The sequence below is a fragment of the Dipodomys ordii genome, unplaced genomic scaffold, assembly GCF_000151885.1.
Source record: "Dipodomys ordii isolate 6190 unplaced genomic scaffold, Dord_2.0 Scaffold8, whole genome shotgun sequence".
Classification (NCBI taxonomy): domain Eukaryota; kingdom Metazoa; phylum Chordata; class Mammalia; order Rodentia; family Heteromyidae; genus Dipodomys; species Dipodomys ordii.
In genome coordinates, this window is record NW_012267224.1 from 28,928,068 (window position 1) to 28,951,435 (window position 23,368).

Sequence of the window (23,368 nt, forward strand, 5' to 3'; positions counted from 1 at the left end):
GGAACTGTGACTCAAATCTTAGCCTTCTGAGTAACTAGGCTTATAGGCATGAGTCACCAGCACCTGCATTAGATGAAATAATGAGAAGAAAAAATTGGGAAGGAGAGAGGGAAGGAGTTAAAAAAGAAATCTACTCATTACCTGATGTATGTAACTATAAGCCCTCTGTACATCTCCTCTATAATGGCAATAACACACACACACACACACACACACACACACACACACACTGAGCTGAAGTAGTTCATGTTACCAACTGACTTCTCCTAGACTTCAGCTTCTATCATTCTAGGAGTTTATTATCATATATTTACTCAAGTGGAGCAGATAAGTATTCAGTTGGAAATTTCTATAAACACTACCCAGAAAAGTTTGCTAACCTCCATTACAATTACTGATGTAAATAAAAGAAAGCACAACTTTTTGATCTCCCAGTTGAAAAATAAATGAATGAAACAAGAAAGATTACAAATTGTCTTACCAAGTATGACAAGCAGTGCATTTTAAAGTGAATGAGTCTTAATTTTAGTGGATGCTTTCCTTGAGCCCTGAGGGAATCTATGTTAATAACTTCTACGGAAGGACACTGTATGGAAATAGAAAACCTTGTGCAGTTTGTGAGAGTATGGAGGAAGCTATATGTCAACTAAAATGGGTTACGTGTCAACCCAACGTCACTCTAGTGAAAACAATTACAAATTAAGAGACAATGTGATAAAGAGAATAAATCTTGGATTCAGAATATTGGATTTTAGCCTGAATTCTACTACTAAAATTCAGTTGAGCAACTACTTAACTTTTCTGGCCTGAGTTTTATCATGGATCAAACAAAGGAGTAAAATAGAGGTATTATATTTGCTCATTTCCAAGAGCCCTTCACAATTTATGAGCTCATGATTTCCAGGGACATAGATTGTCGTAACTTTTACTAGTTAAGCAATTAAATTCAATATTCAGTCTGTAGCAAAAACTAAATAACATATAACAAATGAGTTGAAAAAGGGGAAATTAGGTGAATTATATGCAGTATAAATAAACTTGAGTCATTTGGAAGGCATTTCTGTATTATCTCGCTAGTGACTCTGGCACCCATATGTTCATCGCAGCACTGTGGTGGTTTTATTGTCCTCTCTGGTAGTGCCAATCATCGTTAGCACTAATTAATGAAATTCCAGGGTGCTGTTTGCCAGGAAGTTCATGCAATGGGTGAAGCAAACGATGGTGGCAAAGTTTCCATCATTTATATTGCCGTGACAATATTGGCTCAAGTTTCAGAAACAGTAATTCCAGCTCTCAGTCCCTGTGAGAACAAATGTAGATTGATTTATGTTTCGAGCCTCTCCAGCATATTGTCAACACAGAGAAGGCTGCCAGAGCTCACCCTTCAAAGTGCTGACATTTTCTGGGAATCTGCTTGCCTTCACACATATTCTCTCCAGTAGCTTAAATTTGCACACATTGCTGAGGATTCTTTCTTTCTTTCTTTCTTTCTTTCTTTCTTTCTTTCTTTCTTTCTTTCTTTCTTTCTTTCTTTCTTTCTTTCTTTCTTTCCTTCCTTCTTTCTTTCCCTCCCTCCCTCCCTCCCTCTCTCTCTCTCTCTCTCTTTCTTTCTTTCTTTCTTCTTTTAAGGCTTAAGCCATAGATTATTGGTATTGAAATAAGTCTACCATTAATAACCCAGTTGATATCAATACTAAAATCTTTTGGGGACGAGGTATGCCCAGGACAGGTTATAATCTTCCTTTAACACCTACTGGAATTCCCTTGAACCGGGTTTAAATTTATTTGTCTTGGTGAGGTCAAAGTGAAGGAGAGAAGATGAATGGGAAGGGGGGTGGTGTGGACAAATAAAGTCATAATGCTCAATGTACGTATGTGAACATGGAATCAGGTAACTTGAGGGGGTGAGTGGGATGGGGAGAGATGGGAGGGATGATGAACAAGGTGACACAGCACTTCAGAGATTCCTCAAACCAATCATTGAGATCAAGCATAGGTTACGCAGGATCAGTTCACATTTCTGGTTAGGGACAAATTTGTTTTGTGGTTTTGAAAATTTATATGTAGTGGAGGTAATCTTAGACGTACTGCTTGATAAACTTGTACTCCTACCTTGACCAAAATAAAGAACAATTCCCACACTTTAGAGAGATCCCTTTTCCCCTTTTCCCTGGCTTTAGGCCCATCTCATCTGTGTAGGAGGGTAAAAGAGATGGTTATTTTTTATAATAAAAATAAAGCTATTTAATTGTTATCTGCAAGCTTTTTCTCCTCAATTGTTTTTATCCCTTCAGAATGACTTTCTTTAAAAAAATATTTCAGATTGTTTTTCTCTGCAGCACAGTGAGGAGTTGGGGGGGGGTAGAGAGATGGGACATTGTGATCTTTGTTATTTGTCAGTTCCTATCAGACACATCTGCAGAGCTGAAAACTTCCAGTTGTCCTTTATTTGATTATTAATATCAGGGTAGAAGATTGATATTTTTCTTGTTTATAAGAATTCCAAATGATGACTTATATGTAGGAAAAGGATAGACCAATAATATTATAGTATATCTTTAGTGGGAGTTTTTCTTTTTTTGTGTACAATTTGTGTTTATTGGTTAGCTGCTGGACAAGGACTTTGAACTTGAACAATTTTCCTTTGCGTCTTCATTTTGTTTGCAGTCAGCAACATTAAACTTTTAAGGTCCAGTCCACTGCAAAAGAACAGTACTGTCTTAGTGGTGACTGAAACAACTCCCTGAAGTTGTACCCCAGAATGAGATGCACTGCGAACAGCAACAGCAGAAATGAAAGCGAAGGTTTGTTGACTACAGAAGTCTGGTTTGTTAGGTCTTCATTGTAGAACTCTGGCTTCCATATTGATCTCAGCACACACAAACCCTGATCTCTCCTACATATCACCAATCACTTCTGCAGAATTAGTACTGAACATTTTTATCATACTTCTATACTTTATAAAATCCTTTTTCATGTGTTATCTTATTAGTTATTATGATGGCTTTGTAAAGCAAGGCTGTATGTCTGTGTTCTCTTTTTTTCATTGCTATATAACTGAGATTTAAAGTGATGACAGGTCTTTTGCCAATAATGTACTTCCTTAACAAGGTTGGTTCTTCAAAGCTAGGCTCCCTAGTTAGAGCCATGAGGGATGTCTAATTTTATTAATGACTCTAAAATATATAGGAGTTACACTCATCTTTACAGGGAGTGAGGGATGGCATTCAGGATGGCAAAGGACTAGAAGGCCAAATAAAGTACTATTAGATGGGAACTGGTAGGAAAGTTCAACCTGAAACAGATTTTCCCCAATCATTCTTTTTGTGGATCAGTCTTGAATAGCTTCAGTCTGTAGTTGCAGTTATGACTTCAGCATGTAAATACGACTTTAGCTTAGCTGTTTTCAGCCAAGAGAATCTTTTAAAGTATAAGCTTTTCAATTGGGATGTTATGGTTTTAAGGCTGTCAGGAGACTGTCTTAACATAACACTGGCTATGGTAATTGAGTGAGAAATAGTTATTAGATGAATCTAAGTCTGGTTCATTGTCGTTTTTTCTTACTCTATAGCAACAATGAAATAGTCAATTTTATAATTATAGTACATGTAAAATTTTATGATTATACAATTCAAATCAACATTTTTGTGTGTGCCAGTCCTGCCTGGGGTTTGAACTCAGGGATTGGGCTCTATCCCTGAGCTTTTTTTTTTAATCCCCCTCAAAGCTAACACACTGTTACTTGAGCCATAGCTCCACTTCTGGCTTTTTGTTGGTTAGTTGGAGATAAGAGTCTCATTGACTTTCTGTCTGGGCTGGCTTTGAATTGAGATCCTCAGAAACTCAGCCTCCTGAGTACCTAAGATTACAGGCTTGAGCTACTAGTATCCTTCCATATCAACAATTTTGTAATGATAGAATTATAAGCAGTGGAATTTATTGATTCACAGTTTTATTTCAGTATTTAGATATGTTCAGTATCTGCAGTCCTTCTAAATTGTCCTGCAATTCTTAGGATAAATAAGTGTCCATAGTCAAATAGAATATATGTGGTTGATATAGTGGTCTTATTGTTAGTAGATTAGCAATGTCAATAGATTATTAAAAATTAGCAAAGAAACCACAAATGGTTACTAAAATCCTTCCTGTCATCTTCATTTCATAGATATGCTGTAAGTGGTGTTCTTTTCCTCAGCTTCTGGGTCTTAAGAACTGTAGATGGCAATCCAGCCATAAAAATGACAGGGTTTGTATGCAGTAGTGGATTTTGCTTTTCCTAGGAGCATAAAATTATATTGCTCTAGGAGGGCAGTGTATCAGGACAAAAGAATCATAAAAACAAAAGCAAATTTCAAGGAAATGGAAAACAAGATAATTTTTTGCAGCCTTTTCTTTATAAGTTCCACTACATGTAAGTTTACAAGACACAGTTTGGGGCTCACGAGTTAATCAAGAAATACTATGAAGGCATTTCGAACTATGGATAGTAGAAATTCTGTTACCATAGAAACAGGATACCATACATGAGAACAGGCCACATCATATAGAAGATTTAATTACAATGAAATGATAAATGAATAAAGGCAATTTTTTAGCCTATTTGTAGCTAAAGTCCAATAGAAGTCCAGTTTCCAAGGAAACCTATGTCTAAAAACAGAAATAAGAAAAAAATAAGGAATAAGATGAACTGCATTTGGAAAAGACGTTGAAAAGATAAGAACAGCTCCATCCGTTAAGAAGAATATTTCTAAGTTTAAAAGAATCACACTGAGAGGAACTTAGATTTCTTTTGAGTGTCTTGAAGTATCTATATTAACAATAACAGACACTTTATACACAGAAAAAAATAGTTGTTTGAAAAATGTCTAAAAATCTAAATTTTAGAAGAGAATCAGAATGGCATATTTAGACATGTGTTTATTTTGAAATTAGTTTCACTCTGACTTAAGAGATCAAAGCATGGCCAAGAAACAGCAGTGTGGTGTCAGCGTATCAGTTGGATTCAGAATCCTACATTCTGTTACCATTTTTTTTGCTCCTGGTTTATGCATTTTGAAGCTCTTTTTTGATGTAAAAATGTGAGCTCAAAATATTCTCTATCTAAAGTTGTCTCCTAGAGGAATGGATAGTGAATTTGGGAGACTCAGAAAGTACTTAAAAGAGTATGTCTCAAATTATTAGTTGTTTTTATTGTCATATAACGGAGGTTGCAGTTACATAGATGAGGTAATGAGTACCTTTCTTTTTGGACAATGTCACCTCCCCTCAGCTCTCTCCCAGTTTTTTCCTTCTGTCCCCATCTGCAAGTTGTATAGTTAATTTTCAATACAATGTCTTATATCTCAAATTTAAAGCTACCAATAGTTGTGCTTTCTAGTGTAATGGTAAGCATTTATTTTAGGCATTTTAATTTCAAAGGAGCAAAATAAAAACTACACCTCTCTTCCCTCATGGGGTATGAATATATGCAAAACAGGCAGAGGGATCAATTTCTGTGATTACTATATTTTCTCTCTCTCTCTCTCTCTCTCTCTCTCTCTCTCTCTCTCTCTGTGTGTGTGTGTGTGTGTGTGTGTGTGCATATGCACTAGTCCTGGGTCTTGAAGTCAGGGCCTAGGTGCTGTCTCTGAGCAATTTTTTCCTCAAGGGTAGCCCTCTACTACTTGAATCACAGATCCACTTCCATGGTGGTCAATTGTATATAAGCATCTCATAAGCCTTTCCTGCATTGGCTGGCTTTGAACCACAGTTCTCAGATCTCAGACTCCTGAGCCACCAGTACTAGACAATGCACCTGCTTTTAACACTCACAATGTTCTATTGATTTGAACAATAAAAAACAATTTGAAAGCCATAGGGTTTGGAGTGAGACCATCATGAATTTAAATCCCAGTTCTAGTCTCACTAAGTCTATGGCTATTAATATTAGTGTCTGTAAAGCATGGCTTGTCATTATTGATATTGGCATTATTGATATTCAAGCCAGATAATTGTTTGTTTTAAAGGTCTTCCTACATATTGAAAAGTGTTTAAAAGATATTCTTGCTTTTTACCAATTGTATGAAAGTAGTAAACAACCTCCACCCATCCCATTACTGTTTGTGATAACCAAAAATGGTGTCTAGACATGGCAAAATGTTTTCTGGGAGATTACAAGTACTGATGTAAATTTACATGATGCTAGTAGGTGATACATAAATGATAGTTGTACATTGTAAGTTTCTGTAAGGGTGTAATGCATCTTATGATGCAGATATGGCCACTTCATTTTCTGATTACTCATGCGTTCTCATTTTTTTTTCTTTTTCATTTTTGAAACTGAGATTCAGTCTGTATCTTTTCAAACATTTACTGTCTTCTGTAAAATTAATATGTCAATTAAATGCATATTACTTGTTTTTATCTTTCATATCCTTTAGCTTATCTCTGTATTCCCTAGACAAGGTACTGCATGATTTCTACAGAGCTCTCCTTTATTTATGTCTATTCTTTTCATGGGAACTTTATCATACCTCAGAATTTCAACAAGAAGCATGCTTCATTTCCATGTCTGCATTCCATAATGCTCTTTCTTTCTTCATTGGTGGTTATAAACTGGTAATTACAATTTAAGTATCAAACTGTGTCTTTCAGATGTCCTTGCTGCTAATGATTCTTCAGTCTCTACTGCTAGACATACAATGTATACTTTATAATTTTAAACTACTGTATTTGTCCACTTTTATTAGCATGTAGCAGTTGTACAAGGAGACTTCATTGTAGCATTTCCATGTATGTGTGCACTGTCACATCAAACTCTTCTCCTCTATTGTCCCTCCCCTTCTACCTTGAAACAATTTAAGCAGGTTTCTTTGTTCTATTTTCATGCATGCATATAATGTACTTCAACTATATTAACCTTCATTTGCCCTCTCCATTCAATCTGCTAATTAGTTCAGTTTTAATGGAGTATTTATTATTGGGGTTTCATTTTCTCTGAATTATAGAAATGATCCTGTGGAAAATTTGGTGATTTTTCTCTGGGGTACACTATTATGTCACTTCATTTTGAGCACAATAGTATGTTATTTTTCTGTCTCAGAGTCCATATGGAAGATGTAGGGCTGTGGATTTTCCTTTTTGACATAGACTTTTTCCACTTAAGGAAAAAATTTCCATTCAAAGTTCAGGGTTGATAGATAATTTTACTGTTATGGTTCCCAAAGGTGAAACTTTGCCCTGGGAATTTTCCTGCCTGACTATTTAGAGGTTTTACTTTGAATTTTCCATTGGAGTCCAAATACTTTTAACACTAATAATTTCACTACAGCCATCTGAATCCAGTGCCTGGTCATTATGGATTCACTCTTCAGATTTCCTATCTGAAAAATTACATTCCTTGCTCTGAGTCTTTAGATTTAAGATGTAAAGATTTAAGATTTAAAATAAACATTGGTGTTTTATTTTGATCAAATGACAGAAAATTTCAGTTAGGAGGAATAAATTTGTGAGATCTGCTTAACCTCATGGTGATTGTGGTTAACAATATATTGTATATTTGAAAATTTCTGAGTGTAGATTTTAGGTGTTCTTGTCACCAAAAGATGGTAACTATGTGAGGTAATATACAGACTATTTCTCCTGATTCATACATAAATCCATTAGCTGGACTGGCCAAGTATTCAATGGACATAATTTCTGTACAATAAAACCATAAATCACTTTGTTAAAAGACAACTCCTTTGTACAACTACTTAAAGATAATAAAAAATTAAAAAACAAAATAAAATAAATATTAAAATTTACATTTCCCCCATATAGCATTTTTTGTAGCATCTTTTTTTTTCTGTTTCAAGGTGTTTATTGTTTTCATAAATTTCCATAATATTAATTCAGGGTGAATTGTATAAATTTTTCTTTTCTTTTTTTTTAAATTTTTTTATTGTGAAAAAACTGTACAGAGGGGTTACAATTACATGGGCAAGATAATGAGTACATTTCTTATCAAGCATTGTAGCCTCCTCTTTGTTTCCCCTTCCCATCCCTTCCAAGCCTCACCCCCTGACCCAATCCTCCCCTCACCCCCCCACCAAAGTTGTAAAGTTCATTTTCGACATGACAACTTGTACTTCTCATGTTGCAATGGATCCACCTGTATCCTTATTTAAATGACTTGTTTTCCCCTTCCCCTCCACAAATAAAACCAAAACAAATAAAGTGAAGGCAGGGGTTATACTGTGGGGGAGGGACATACAAAGCAACAAAGAAATAATCATATAAATGTGTTAGAAACAAATTCATGAAAAAAAACCATTTAAATACATATCTTAGGGTTCATTTTCCTAACATCACCTTATCTGACCTTTTCTGCTTGACTCATACATATACTAACTATTGCAAATGAGGGAAACCATGGGACCTATGTTTCTTTGGGCCTGGCTTACTTCACTTAATATAATTTTTTCCAACTCTTGCCATTTCCTAAGAAATGGGGCAATGTCATTCTTTCTGATGGAGGCATAGAATTCCAATGCTGGCTGTATGTTTGTCCTATACAGCCTTCATTGTATTGAGGAATGTTCCCTGGATTCCTAATTTTTCCAGAACCTTCATCTTGAAAATCCTTTTTCTGCATCTATTGAGATAACTATGTGGTTCTTATCCTTGCTCTTGTTGATGTGATGAATTATATTAATTGATTTGTATATGTAGATCCAGCTTTGCATCCCTGAAATGAATCCTGTTTGATCCTGGATGAATTGTCGAAGTCAATTGGCCAAAATTTTGTTGAGAAGTTTTGCATCAATGTCCATCAAAGAAATGGGTCTATAGTTCCCTTTCTTTTATGAGTCCCTGCCTGGTTTGGGGATGAGAGTTATGATGGATTCATAGAAAGAGTGTGGTAGTGAACTTTCTCTTTAAATTTTATTGAAGAGTTGGAGGAGTATTCGTGTGAGCTGTGCTTTGTAGGCCTTGTAGAATTCCACTGTAAAACTGTCTGGTCCTGGGCTTTTCTTAGATGGGAGGTCTCTTATTGCTGTTTCTATTTCAATGCTTGATATGGGCCCGTTAAGATGGTTTAACTCATCTTGGGTTATTTTTGGAATGTTGAGATTTGCTAGGAAAAGGTCCATTTCTGCCAAGTTCTCAAACTTATTAGTATAAAGTTTTGAGAATCATTGCCTTATAATGTTCTGAATCTTGGTTGTTTCTGTGGTGATGTTTCCATTCTCATCTCTGAGTTTGTTTATTTGGGTGTGTTCTCTTCTTTTTCTAATAAGATTTGCTAAGGGTCTGTCAATTTTGTTAATTTTTTTTGAAGAACCAACTCTTTGTTTTGTTGATTCTTTCTATGATTTTTTTTGGATTCTAATTCATTTAATTCTGTTTTAATTTTTATTATTTCTTTCTGTCTACTGGATTGGGGTTTATCTTGCTGCTCTTTTTCAAGGAGGTTCAGATGTCTCATTAAATTGTTGGTTTCAGATCTCTCCAATTTGTTGATGAAGGAACTCAGAGCTATAATTGCCTCTGAGTACTGCCTTTGCTGTGTCCCAGAGGAGCTGGTAATTTGTGTGTTCATTTTTGTTGAATATCATGAACATTTGAATTTCCTTTCTAATCTCTCCCATGACCCACTAGTGATTCAACAGTGTGTTGTTCAGCCTTCATGTGTTACAGTTTTTTCTTTGGTGGCTTTTGACATTGAGTTTTAATTTTTTTCCCCTGTGGTCTGAGAGAATGCAAGGTAAAACTTCAATGTTTCTGAATTTGAACAAGTTTGCTTTGTGACCTAAAATGTTTCTATTTTGCAAAATGTTCTGTGTGCTGCTGAGAAAAACGTGTATTCTGATGCTGCTGGGTGAAATATTCAGTAGATGTCTGTTAAATCTGTTAAATGCAGTCGTTTAGATCTGCAGTTTCTCTGTTGAGTTTTTGCTGAGTCGATCTATCTAGTGGGGATAGTTGTGTGTTAAAGTCCCCAACAATTAATGTCTTTGGATCTATGTGAGCTTTGAGGGAAAGTAGTGTTTCTTAGATAAATTTGGGTGCTCTGTTGTTTAGCGAATAAATATTTAGAATTATAATATCCTTCTGAAGGAGCGATCTCTTAATTAGTATGTAGCGACCTTCTTTATCTCTTCTCACTAATTTTAATTTGAAGTCTATTTTATCTGATATTAGGATTGCAACTCCCGCCTGTTTATGGGGGCCATTTGCTTGGTAGATTTTGTTCCATCCTTTCATTTTTAAGTTGTTTGTTTTTATTGGCAAGGTGTGATTCCTGAAGGTAGCAGATAGAAGGATCTTGCTTTTAAATCCAACTACACAGTCTATGTCACTTAATTGGAGAGTTAAATTCATTAATGTTGAGAGTTAGGACTGCGAGGTGTTTGGGAATTCCTGCCATGTTATCCAGAAGCCATGATTTCTTTGGCAGCACAGTCAACAGGTAGTTACTAAAGTCACAAATGTTTTCAATAAAGAATAAAAAAAGGAGGATGGGAGGAAGATGGCAGAGATGTAGCTGGGCTATAATTGCACTCTCCCAAAAAACCAGTTTTCTCAGTTCAGCAAATAATTCACTACAAGAAAATCACACAAGTGATCTGTAATAGTACAGAGATTCTGCCTAGTTAGGAAAAATTCAGAGAGTTTGCAGGAGAAGACAGATTTGAGTAGAAGCACTGCCGCTAGCATGGGATCAGCCAGACAAAACTGGAACAAAGGCTCCAGAGACCAAAGGCTGCATCTCTTTACCCACCTCCAGCACAGACTGGATGAGCAGGAGTGGGATTCTACATCCTGCAGGCCACAGTCAGGTGCAGATTGGGATTGGCCGAAAAGCCAAGGGAAACCTTGAGTATCCCTGCTCAGGGAAGGCAGCAGCCCTCCCCACTCTACCACCCAAGAACAATGCCATATTTGATACTGGCTTAGACTCTGCCATAAGAGATAGCAGATAACTCAGGACATGGCCACACCAGTTTTCTTCAGGGCAAGGATTCAGACTGTGAGAGTTGGCTTCACCCAGGAGAAGGCTGCTCCTCCCAGGAGGAGGGAACTCCTCACAGGGCCAGGGGGGAAATACCTTCACTACCTGGTGAGCACAGAGAGGCAGCCACACCCTCCTGCAGGAAACAAAGGAATTCCACCCATATCCCAGCCAAACTGGCAGCAGAGTAGACTGCAGGAATCTCACTAAAATTCATTAAAAATAACAAATAAAACTGAACAGGCTATAAAAGCCGAGAGGGGCTCCAGGTTGGTGGCTCAAAGGGGGCTCCCCATTTTAGGAAAAGCTATTGACTCCAGACTGGCCAAAACCCCACTCATGCCTAAGCTGGGTCCTGTAGCAACAAACTACAGTCTCAAGCCACCTCCTCTCAGCATTACAACAGCAACAACAAAAAAAAAAAAAAAAGGAAAGAAAAAAAGGAATAAAACAACAACAGATCACCCTTTTTAGTCTGGGAAGAAGGTCACAAAGTCTCTAAGCCTGTAAAGCAGAGCTTTCTGTTGCCCAACCAAACAAGCTGATTTGAGAAATCAACCAAGCTAGAGGGAAAACCGACTACTGCAAGCAAATCAAAGACACCATCAAGGGACTGGAAAGCAGACATAGGGGGAGACATAAGATCCCCCCCAAATAAATGGAAGATCCTTTTTCCTTTCCATTTTTTAATTATAATTTTTATATTTTAAAAATAATGATTTTTTGCTCCTTTTTCTTTTTATTTTCTTTGTGATTGTTTTTATCCTCTGCTACCTCTTTATTCTGTCAGGGTTTTTTTTGTATTTTTATTTTATTTTGGTTTTCTTGTTTTTTCTTTTTTCTATGATCCTATTCGATTTTTTTTCTTCTTCATTGCTGTTCTGTTTACAAATGGATATACAGCCTATGGTGATCACTAGGCTTTCTCCTAAACTGTGTATATTCTTGAGCCAGAATATAAATGGATTATTGAATTCTCTACTGCATAATTTTAGTATTTTTAATTTTAGTGTTATTACTTCATAAGTACATACTTGTTTTTTATTATATATATATATGCTCTCTTTTCCTTTTTAAAAAATTTCTTCTTCCTTTCTTATTTAGAATTTAGGTCTTAGTTTTCTACATCTGATTTGCTACATCTGATTCTCTCTCTCTCTTCTCTGATTCTCTCCTCCTATATTTCATTACATATCTTAATCTTTCCTCTAATTTCATCCCAACCCATTTTCCATTATTTTTTCTCCTTTATTCCCTTTTTGCTTTCTTTACTCTGTTGATCCCTAAGTGTGAAATGTTGAGCTAGACTATATCTGTAGTCAGTGAGACTGTGCCAAAGTGGCTCATGATGTTATCCTTTCGGTCTAAACCACTATAAACCTCATAACATACCTACTCACTGATTACAACTGTATAAAATCACAACTCCTGAAACACAATACCCTTCCCCTGACAAAGAACAGAGATAATAAGGGAATACCTATCTATGATTGAGAACCTCTAAAACTGGTGTAAATACACAGCACCAGTGTGGATTTTGTCTTAAAACTGTGCTCAGTGGTGGTATTGGACCTACTTACATATCCAGTAGAGGAGAAATAGAGTAAAATACCTATTTGAATTGTAAACCCCCAAAGACTGTACAACTATAGGCCTCTGAGTTGGTGCTTATCTTAAAATTGTGTTTTGGTGATGGAGTGGCTATACTTTCATATCCAAAAAAGGAGAGATATAGTGAAAACACATATCTTTGATTCAGAATCTTCAAAATCTGTGTAACTACAGGGCTCTGGGTTCAGGCTTGCCATAAGATTGTGTTCTGGTGTGGAACTGGAGATACTTTCAATTCCAAAAAGGAGAAATGGAGTGAAAATACCTATTTGAGTGTGAATCTCCAAAGTCTGTGTAACTACAGGCCTCTGAATTAACACTTGTCTTAGAATTAGGTTCTGGTGTGTAATTGGATATATGCTCACTCCCAAAACGGGTGAGTTACAGTGAAAGCACACATCCTTAACTGTAAACCTCCAAAGTCTGTGCAACCACAGGGCCCTGGGTTGGTGTTTGTATTCTAGAGAAGAATTGAATTTGCTTTCATCCCAAATGGGCAGAACAAGCCATGGAAACACAAGAAAAATGGCAAGTCAAGGAATGTTAACTCCTACCCAAGACAAACGAGCAACAGAGCAGTTAATAAAAAATCCAGAGGACACCTCTCAAAATGCTTTACAAACACTACTAGTAAACATGCTGAATGAAAATATTGAAAGCCTACATGAGGCTATGCATGATTATGAAGAGACAACCAAAGAGGAATTCATAGGATCCACAAAAAGAAAGCTGAATGAATTCCAACAAAAAGAAAGGGAATCCAATGAAAGCATAGCCACTCAACTAAGGGATTTGAGGGTGAACACTGAAAACCACATCAAGGAGGTAAAGAAGTCTAAAGAAGATCTAAAGCAAATCTCCAACAAAGAAATTGAAGCCATTTAAACTGACCAATTAGAAGGAAGGAAAATAAAAAAAAAAGTAGAAAGTCTGGACAGTAGGCTAGACCATGAAGAAGACTGTATCTCTGGGAAAGAAGATAACCTAGATATTATAGAGAAAGAACAGACAAGTATTCAAAACAAATCCAATAAATTGGATAGATCCATTCTGTATATAGAAGACACCATCAGAAGGCCTAATTTAAAGATAATGGGTGTAGAAGAGGGCCTAGAAATAGAAGCTAAAGGTATAAGAAATTTATTTAACAGAATCCTACCAGAGAACTTTCAAAACATACAAAAAGATAGGCCCATTCAGATACAAGAAGCCTTTAGAACCCCAATTAGATCAGACCAGAACAGAACATCCCAGGCCACATTGTAATCCATAGAGACCTTAAACCTGTAAGGGAAAAAAGATCAATCACCTATGAAGGAAAATCAATCAGAATAACTAGATTTCTCAGCAGAGACCATGAAAGCAAGAAGAGGCTGGAATGAAGTATACCATGCTCTAAAGATAAACAATTATCAATCATGAATATTGTACTCAGCTAAACTCTCCTTCATAACTGAGGGAAAAATAAAAACCTTCAACACTACAGAAAAATTGAAACAATATATCTCCACCATACCAGTTCTAAAAAAGATACTTCAAGATGTCCTATACATAGAAAATCAATAAGAATATTATGAAAACAGAGAAATGGCCCCCAAACAATGATCAGATAAGCACAGGAAGAACCCAGGAGACATAGCCCTTAAGAAGATGGATAATGGTGTAGGAACTACCAAAATACCTCTCAATCCCAACTTTCAATATTAATGGACTTAACTGTCCAATTCAATGACAGACTGTCTAGTTGGATCAAAAAGCAAGATCCTTCTATCTGCTGTCTTCAAGAGATGCATTTTCCCAACAAAAACAAACACATTCTGAAAGTCCAAGGCTGGAATAAAATCTACCAAGCAAAAGGCCCCCACAAACAGGCTGGAGTAGTAATACTAATATCAGATAAAATAGTCTTCAAATTAAAACTAGTGAGAAGAGATAAAGAAGGGAATTATATACTAATAAGAGGACCTATCCTACAGGAGGATATAACAATCCTAAATATCTATTCACCAAATAAAGGAGCACCCAAATTTATCCAAGAAACACTACTTTCCCTAAAATCACACATTGATCCAAAGACATTGATTGTTGGTGACTTTAACACACTACTGTTCCAGCTGGATAGATCAACTCAGCAAAAACTCAACAGAGAAACCTTAGATCTAAACAACCACATAGAACAACTAGATTTAGCAGATATCTACCAAATATTTCACCCAGCAGCATCAGAATACACGTTCTTCTCAGAAGCACATGGAACAGTCTCCAAAACAGACTATATTTTAGGTCACAAAGTAACTCTATACAAATTAAGAAATATTTAAATTATTCCCTGCATTCTCTGAGACCACAATGGATTAAGATTAGAGCACAATGCTGACACATGCTGACTGAACAATACACTCTTTTTTAAATTATCTTCCCCCTCCATGTTCTTCCCCCCTACCTAACTTGTAAAGTTTGTTTTTCAACATAGTGTCTTCTACATCTCATTGTTACAATGGGTCAACCTAATCCCTATTTAAACATTTTTTCCCCTTCTCCTCTCCAAATTATACTGCGGGGGAAGAACATAGAAAACAACAACAACAAAGATCATATGGTACCTTATAAATATGTTAGAAACAATAGCAAGAAAGAGAAAAACCAGTTGTGTCCCTATCTTGGGTGAACAACACACTGTTGAATCACCAGTGTGTCATGGAAGAGATTAGAAAGAAATTCAACTGTTGAGCATACAAATTACCAGCTTGTCTGGGATACAGCAAAGGCAGTTCTCACAGGAAAATTTATAGCTCTCAGCTCTTACATCAACAAATTGGAGAAAGCTCAAACCAACAATGCATCTGAAGCTCCTTGAAAGTCCAACAAGCCAAACCGCAATCCAGTAGATGGAAACAATCAAAATTAAATCAGAATTAAATATTAGAGACAAAAAAATCTATAGCAAGGATCAACAAAATAAAGAGTTTGTTCTTTGAAAAAAATTAACAAAATTGACAGAAAATCTGACCAAGAAAAAAAAAGGAACACACTCAAATAAATATAATCAGAGATGAGATTAGGATCATAACAACAGAAACAATCAAGATTCAGAACATTATAATGGAATATTTTTCTAACATTTATGCTAGCAAATTTCACAATACAGAGGAAATGGATGAATTTCTAGTGAATATTTCTATCCCAAACTGAACCAAGATCTAAATCTAAGAAATAGACCTATATCAAGTATTGACATAGAAATGGCAATAAAAGACCTCCCACCCAAGAATAGTCCAGAACCAGATAGATTCACAACTGAATGCTATAAAGCTTTCAAAGGAGACTCATTCCAATACTCCTCAAATTCTTCAATGAAACTGAAAGCGAAAGATCACTACCACACTCATTCTATTAGGCCAGTAAAACCCTCATCCAAAAACCTGATAGGGACTCATCAAAGAAAGAGAACTATAAACCCCTTTCTTTAATGAACATTGATGCAAAATTCCTCAATAAAATTTTGGCCAACTGTCTACAACATCTAATAAAAAAATCCATACAATATGACCAAATAGGATTCATACCAGGGATGCAAAGCTGGTTCAATATACGAAAGTCAATTAAAGTAATTCAACATATCAATAGGAGCAGGGACAAGAACCACATGATCATCTCAATAGATTCAGAAAAAGCATTTAACAAGATCCAACATCCATTTATGATGAAAGCTCTGGAGAAACTAGGAATCTATGAAACATTTCTCCATATAATAAAGGCCATATACGACAAACCTACAGCCAGCTTTATACTTAAAATCAGGAATATGACAAGGTTATCTACTCTCTCTACTCCTCTTCAATATTGTATTGGAATTCCTAGCCAGAGGAGTAAGGCAAAAGACAAACATAAAAGGGATCAAAATTGGGAAAGAAGAAGTATAACTCTCCCTCTTTACAGATGACATGATCCTGTACTTAAAGAACCCCATAGACTCCTCCCCAAAACTACTTGAGCTGATCCAAAACTATTGCAAAGTAGCAGGGTATAAAATTAACTCACAAAAATCAGTAGCTTTTCTGTATGTCAACAATAAGAAGAGTGAGGCTGAAATAAAAAAGCAACTCCTTTTTGTAATAGCCTCTAAAAATAAATTACCTAGTTATAAACTTAACCAAAGAGGTCAAGGACCTGTTTGATGAAAACCTTAAAAACTTAAAGAAGGAAATTAAAGCAGACTTAAGGAAGTGGAAAAATTTCCCTTGCTCCTGGATCAGGAGAATTAACATCGTGAAAATGACAATACTGCCTAAAGCTTTCTACAAATTTAATACAATGCCTATAAATATCCCAACAACATTCTTTAATGAAATAGAAGAAGCAATCCAGAAATTCATATGGAACAACAGAAGACTCCAAATAGCAAAAACAATCATTAGCAGGAAGAACAGTGCTCAAGGAATATTAATACCAAACTTCAAGCTCTATTATAAAGCTGTAGTTATAAATACAGCTTAGTACTGGCACAGGAACATGCGTGAAGTCCAATGGAATAGAATTGAAGACCCAGACATGACCCCACAGACATATGGCCACCTAATCTTCGATAAGGGAGCCAAACTTATCAGATGGAAGAAAGACAGCCTCTTTTACAAATGGTACTGGCAGAACTGGCTGCACACAAAAACCTGAATCAACTACAAATGGATTAAAGACCTCAAGGTAAAAGCAGAGACCCTGAAAATATTACAGGGAGGGATAATGGATATGCTAGGGCTCTTTGGCACAGGTCAAAACTTCCTAAATAAAGATCTAGAAACACAACACATCAAAGAAAGGCTGGCTAACTGGGATTGCATTAAACTGCAGAACTTCTGCATGGCAAAAGACATAGCTAGCAAGATAAATAGAAAACCCACAGACTAGGAGAAGATCTTCAGAAGCCATAGAACAAGCAAGGGTCTCATATAAAAAATATACCTAGAGCTCAAAAACTTACCCCCCCCATAACAAATCCCCAAAGAAACAACCACCCTAATAATACATGGGTTAAAGAATTAAAAAGAGACTTTTCTGGAGAGGAAATAAGAATGGCCAATAGACACATGAAGAAATACTCAATATCATTGGCCGTAAAAGAAATGCAAATCCAAACCAGATTGAGATTCTACCTCACACCAGGTAAAATGGCCATTATTGAGAAAATAAATAATAACAGATTCTGGCGGGGATGTGTCCAAAAGGGAACACTATGACACTGTTAGTGGGAATGTCAACTTGTTCAACCACTTTGGAGGTTCCTCAAAAGACTAAACATAGATCTCCCCTATGATTCAGCAATCCCACTCCTAGGCATTTTCCAAATGATTTCAAGCTAGGCCATACTAAAGCAACTAGTACAACCATGTTCATTGCAGTATTATTTACCATGGCTAAGATATGGAACCAACCCAGATGCCCCTCAATAAGATGAATGGATCAAGAAAATGTGGTATATTTACACAATGGAATTTTATGCTTCTACCAGGAAGAATGACATTGCCTGTTTCATAAGGAAATGGAAAGACTTGGAAAAAATTATATTAAATGAAGTAAGCCTGACCCAAAGAAACATAGGCACTATGGTTTCCCTCATTTGCCATAATTAGTATTTCCCTAGGATATTCCTGACAGAGAATCATAATAGCTCAAGAGATATGTATATATGGCCATATAAAATGATGCTAATTAAAATGAACTCCAAGACATGGAATTAACAGGTCTCTTTTCAGATGTTAATCTTGATGTCATCAATGGACTTTCTTCTTATTATCTTTTATTTTTCTTTTTCCATTGGTTTATCCCTGGCAATCTCTGTCTTTGATTCTGGTACCCTTCATCTTGTATATACATATATATGATTTGGAGAAGAGAAGGAAAGTAGCAAAATGATTAAAGAGGTACAAAGGATGACCAATTGCAACAATGATACTCACAAAAGACACTATGTCAAAATGAACTTTACAACTTGGAGGAGGGAGTGGGGGAGGGAAGAGCTAGTGGGAGAACAACAATGGAGCCGGTAACAATGTTCTAAAAGAAATGTACCTTACTCGTAACTGTAACCCCCTGTACAGCATCTTTACAATAAAATAAAATTAAAAAAAGAATAAAAAGAGAATGATTAACAATAACCTGTCTCCCCACATCAATAGTACCAGTAAAGCAGAAACAATGATAACTCACATATGGACACCCATACATACACAAATCCAAGTAGCCACACATACAAAAGCCAAATCAGCTATGGTAAGGGAGATGATATGTATTTGGCTTGGCCTGTCTAGATCCAGGGCTGTAATATCTAATATATATGTGGCCACATTTTCTGGATTTGCTATGAATACAAAATGATGCTCTATCCCCTTTCTTGTCTGAAGCCTCTTGTCTTTTCCACTGTGTTTTAATTTTCTGTGTTTCTTAGTTGAGACATCTTTGAGGGCAAGTGTTTTGTCTTATTTTTTGAATTTACAACAGGATACAAGACACTCAACAAATGTTTGAATTGAAGAATGAAACAAAGAAAGGAATGATTAACACGGATGCCAAAGTGTATTGGCAATCTTAACATTCGGGCTACACTCTAATCTCTTCTATTTCTATTTTATATTGGAACACAGAAGTTTCTGCTTTAAGTTAGGCATCAGAGAAAACAGTGTGAATAGCAACAAAGCGGAAGGGAAAATAGAAGAACAGATGGAAGCTCAGCCTAAACAACATGACAATTTTTTTTCAGGGCCGAAAACAATGTCAACAGATGAAAAAAAAATGTGACATACAGCAATCCAAAATGAAATCTGAACAAAGACAGAAGTAAGTCCCGTTGTCTCAGAATCCAATGAACATCACAAGTCTTTGCAAATAGCAATAGCAGTCACAGAGCCAAGAACACAGTTTGCTTATGGGTGTGCTGCTGTTGTCCTATTCCTATGATGGTGTGCGCCAACCAGCTAGGCTTTTTCCAGACAGAAATTACCACAGCATCTAACACATTATACTTTCTATGAAGCAGATGAATAGCAGTATCAGATTTCAAGTGGATGTCATTTATTATCTGTGCCTGTGTGCTCCATTTAGGAAAAGCTATAATACACACGGTGGTGAAACGTTTTCTTCATGTGTATAAGTAATTTTCAATGATTCCTAAAATCCTAATGTCCTAATAACAATCATTAATATATTTGGAGTTATGATATCATATTTGCATTGGCAAGTCTTTATTTTATGGATGAGAAAACAGAGTCTTCAAGAGATGAAGCAACTGACTGTGATTCAAGATTTCACAACTAGAAAGTGATAGAAGATCAGGCCTTTCCAGCAGTCTTTTTATTTCCTGACTACTGGTGCTTGAACCCAGGGCCTTGAGCAGGCTGGGTAAGAATTGGCCTTTTGAACCAATCTCCCAAACCCTTTATTTTATTTTGCTTTTGAGATAAATTCTAGTTAAAGTTGTCTTGGTTGGTCTTAACCTTGCAGTCCTCAGGCCTTTCTTCCAAGTAGCTGGAGTTATACGCCTGTCCTACCATGTCTAACTTGGCTGCATTTTGGTATGAATTGTCATGGCCAAACTATATCAAATAATTAGTCCTTTGACCGACCCTCCTGATGGGACTTTGCCTTTTCTATTTTAATTATTTACAGAAAAGCATATTTTAACATAAAAGTTTCCATTCTCAGTGGCAATTATTCAGAAATTTCTTCATGCTATGTACACAGTTCTAGAAACAACAGATGGTAGGAAATGGTAATATCTTTCTTGAGAAATACTTCTGTTCTTTATATGAATGTGGATAAATGAAAAGATATTTCAGTTGATAATCAAAAGCTAATCTTTTTTAAATTGCAAAGAGGCCAATATAGTCTTTTTAAAAGATTTAAAGATTATTAAAAAAGCAAAGACTCCTTTTATTTTTTATTTTTATTTTATTTTTTAATTTTTTTGTGAAAATACTGTACAGAGGGGTTACAATTACATGGGCAAGATAATGAGTCCATTTCTTATCAAGCATTGTTGCCTCCTCCTTTGTTTCCCCTTCCCATCCCTTCCCATCTCCTACCCCCTCCCCCACTACCCATCCCCTTTCCAATAAACTCACTTTCCCTTCCTGTGCCTGTGAAGCTACAGCTGGATACTGTGAGATTTCCCAGTGGGATTTCCCTGAAGGCTTTACCAGATGGCTTCCTGGAAGGTGTTAGCAACAGGGAATGGGGGAAGAAGAGAGGGAATTGCTCCTATTTCTCCATTCTCATCCATTTTTAGTCTCACCACTGGTAATTTGCCCCAAATTCCATGTTTTCTTGGACACCCCAGAACCAGACACAGGGATCCACAGATATGCAACTGAAAGGAGGGGTCTCCCTCCACAAAGGCCTGAGTTCACCCCTCTGAAGTCTAGATTTTTGTGTGCCTAGATTTTAGTAATACCACCTCTTTCTTTTGATCTTTGCAGACCTCTTTCTGCAGGTATTATTTCTTGTTTCTTTCAATATTTTCTCCTTGCTTTCGACTTTTTATTTTTTGTCCGTCATGGGGCTTGAACTCAGAGCCAGGGCACTGTCCCTCAGCTCTTCGGCTCAAGGAGAGCAGTCTACCACCTGAGCCACAGCGCCACTTGTAGTTTTCTGGTGGTTAATTGGAGATAAGAGTCTCACAGCCTTTCCTGACCACGCTGGCTTTGAACCGCGCTCCTCAGATCTCAACCTCCTCAGCAGCTAGGATTACAGTTGTGAACCACCAGTGCCCAGGTTATGCTTTCTGACTCTCTTCTGCTTGCAATGTAATACATTGTTATTTATTTTCCTGATTGAATTCTGACATACATCAATAAAATTTGATTAATCTATATCTCCCTAAATGTTTGCTCACTTTATGTTCAAGTTCATATTTTATTTTTTATGAGCAGTTGTTACATTCATAAAGAAAGTAGAAGATTATCATGTAAGAGTGACTCAGACATGCCTGTACACACAAGCTTACTCACACCTGAGTACACTTCTCAGACTTTTTCTAGATGCTCTCTAGTGTGACTGTCATGGTCACATGTTCATCTATCATTATTCTGGGATTTTCTTTTCTTGCTTGAGGTTTATTTCTTGTGTTGCATAACTTACTTTTCCCTGGCTTATTCTCTGTTTGTTGGGACATTCTTAATACAGAGAAATTAGTTTGTGGGAAATAAGTAATTTTTAAACTTTTATTATCTAAAAATAATTTTATTCTGTCCCCACATTTGACAGTTTGCCTGCATATAGAACGATGAGACACAATTTTCCTTCATAAATTTGAAAGACATTTCCTAACCAGTTTTAATCTTTTAGTTTCCAGTGTTGAAATTTCTGAAAGTAACATGACTTTTATCTTCATGAGATTTTAAAAAAATTCCTAGAAAAGGTATAGAATCTCCTCATTTCTTTCTGAAATTTCATGACATATGCTTCAGTGTGAGCCTATTTGTGTATATTATGGCCTCTTTCAGTTTGGAGACTCTTAGAAATGTTCTTGAATTATTAATTCAATTAATTTCCTTCTTCCCTTCATCCAATTTCCTTTTCTTGATATCCTCTTACTGTATACTTGTTCACTAATTTCCTATGATTATATGACCTATTTTCAACTGTTTCAAAAATCAATTCTGTAAGATTTGTCTCTGCCTTCTCAATAACTCCTTTTTCTTGCTACTCTTGGCTATTTCTGTGGAGAGATTTGGACTGCCATTTTTGGTATCTCTCATCCTTCTCAGCTTGCTTCCTCCTTTTAGAAAGTTGAAGGCCCTGAAGTTATTTTATTTTTAACACCTTAAACAGGATTACTGGCATTAAAGTGTGTCTTTCTTGCCAATTTAGCTCTTGCAAACACTCAACTGGCTTTTTATGTATTTGATTCCATTTTACTCTGAATGACAAAAAGTGCACCCACAATTATTTTGCGTATTGGCCTGTCCCACTAGGCTTAATTACAAGTACTGGTACATGAGTAGCATCATAGCTTTAAGGTTCATTATCTTTGGAGTTTGAGAGCCATTTCTAAGACGACTAAAGCCACTGTGATTCCTGATTCTTTATGCATGAATTTCTTTCTTTTCTAAGAATCTGCAAGTTTGTTGTCTTTGCTTCTTATCGTCTATAAAACACCTTTCTTATTCGCCCACTGAAAAGGAAGCCTAAATGTAATCTTTTTGCTAGATTTACTTGAGTGGTCTAGAGCAGATGAAATGTTACATGTTAAAAATACATCTTATGCAAATGTATACTAATGTATTAACTTAAATAGGGTAGATTCAGGGAGAATTCAAATAGTATAATTCTTTAGAAAGGGAAAGTCAAAGGTCAGGAAAATAAAACACCAAGAAGTAGGTACTCAAAAGGGGTCAGGTAGAGTCAAGGGGAAAGAGTAGATGAATGAAGAGGAGAAGAATGCAATCAAGAAAGAATCCAATGTTGATTCTATGAAATTAAAAAGAGTGATAGTAAGGAGGGGATGGGTGAGAATGTTGAAAGAAGTGACTTTGGTCAAGATATATTGTATTCATAAACTGCTATGTAATCTTGCACTTTCTTTGTATAACTACTTAATGACAAAAATATATCTTATGCTCATATTTGTTCTTTATATAGCACCTATGCTATATCTGGATATCTAGGACTTGGTAAACCTTCATATAGAACTATTGTTAAACCAGAACAAGGATCCTCAAGTTGCCATTTTCCATCTTATTGTAACTCTGACATTGACCAGTGTTTACAACCCTCAGACTTCCCAGTGTT